The sequence below is a fragment of the Zingiber officinale genome, chromosome 6A (genome assembly GCF_018446385.1).
Source record: "Zingiber officinale cultivar Zhangliang chromosome 6A, Zo_v1.1, whole genome shotgun sequence".
Lineage (NCBI taxonomy): Eukaryota > Viridiplantae > Streptophyta > Magnoliopsida > Zingiberales > Zingiberaceae > Zingiber > Zingiber officinale.
Genome location: NC_055997.1, coordinates 7,028,761 through 7,030,842, shown reverse-complemented (window position 1 = coordinate 7,030,842; position 2,082 = coordinate 7,028,761).

The window sequence follows — 2,082 nt, the reverse complement described above, 5'->3', positions numbered from 1 at the left end:
GGCATGACCATCACATTCGCCTTCACCAGTACCTTCACCACACCAATTGGCAAATCCAATTCCTATCAGATGCTCATTTTCTGAGGTCCAAGATGTTCAAGAATTTATAATCCCCTACAAATATTCGCAAGTATAAAAATAATATTTTAATTTTTTACCCTGTATTTTATAAGTCTTATTATAAAGTAGGATTAAAACTTGGTTGGATCACTTCAATTGTCAACTTTGATTGAGTTTATTTATTTTAATAATTGAGTTCTTAAATGCATCAATTAGGTATTTTATTCTATTTCATGCTCTACTAGTATACTCATCCTCTACTTATTTTAACAACATTGTCCACATAATGATTTGGTAATGCTTAGATTTCATGATGTTTTAACGAGTTACTTTATTTTCAACTAGATCATAAGGTTACTTTATTTCATCTTTATTCATCCTCTCATTTTATGATAAACTCTGAAAATATTTTGATGTACTACTTTATTTTCAAATAGGCATCTTTATTCTCAATAATGAAAAACTCTAAGGGTTGTTTGATGTGGTACCCTTTAGATTAGTGTATGATCATTATTCTTTCTCTCGTGTATTTAAAACTCTGAATAATATTTAATTAGCATCCAATGATACTCTTCATGTGTTTAATATATTAAATAATTGGACTATTCAACCATTGGATTGGATTGGATTGTGGTATTTATAAAATATGGTCAATTTTAATTGCTAGTTTAGGGATCTTAAAAATATGATCACCCATATCTTCTATTTTCATACTTTTCTTATTACTATTATATTTAATAATCACCATTCAACATAGGTTCCAAAATTTGGTGCATATTATTTAAGAAATTAATTGAATCATGAATAATCATTGGATGGGGGATTTAATGTCATATTCAAGCACTTCATCATCAATAAAAGAGTTATATGGTGGAGTGAGTTTAAGGTATAAATGATTCATTTTATATCTAAAATAAAATTAACTATATATGGTCAATTGTTTTATTTTATATTCAATGGATATATAATTGGGACCATATCTATGAATTGGAAATTAAGAAGATTTTCAAACAAAAATGTGGCAATCAGGGAGGGAGCCACTTTGTATAACAGAGGATAATTGGAGTAAGATCAACAATTTTTGGGCAACCAACGAAAGTAAACAACGGAGTCAATAGAATAGATTAAATCAATTTTATAATTCTAAAAATTCATCTGTGACATATGCAGGAGGTTCAATTAATATCGATGAGCATAGACGCATAATGGTAAATTTTTCACTCCCCTAATAATTTTTTAACTCTCTAAATAATTTTTTAATATGCAATTATTTCATTATTTCTAATCCTGTTTTTTTAGACCAAAGATATGGGGAAGGAACCTTCATTCATAGAAACTTTCACCAAAATTTTCACAAAAAAGACAAGTCTTAGAGCGAGACTAGAGCAAAAGCAGTGAAGGTTTGGAGTAATGAAAAACATATGTGTTTTTAAATTATTGTTATAATAAATTTATTTTAATTTTGTCATTATAATACAGGAAAAATATAATGAGCTCGAGATAGCACATAGGAGTTCATGTGCTAGTGAGAAAACTGAGTCATCTATCAGTAATAATTTAGATTTATGGCTGAAGGTTAGTGGGGGACAGAAAAGGAGAAGGATATTGGGAATGAGTTTTTTTTAACAAAAATCATAGAATTTCTCATAAATCCTATTCCACCTCAACAGCAGTCACGACTTAGATCAATACTTTGACTAGAGGTTTCACATTTAAAAGGCATAATATTAGAAAGAGATAAAGAAAGGAGAGCTAGAGATGCAAAAATGAGAGCTAGAGATAAAGAAATTGGAGCTATGCATCAACAATAACTTTTCATTATGAGACATCTTCATTTAAGTTCCACTTAAAGTCATTTTCCTTTTAATTTCTGTGATAATGGTGGTGACGATGATGATGGCGATAATAGTGGTGATGGATCTTCTTGTATGAATATTATTTATCTCATAATTAGTATTTTTTTTAAAACATTAATTATTTGATTATGAATATTTTTTTGTTAATATTGTTAATTTGTTTGAA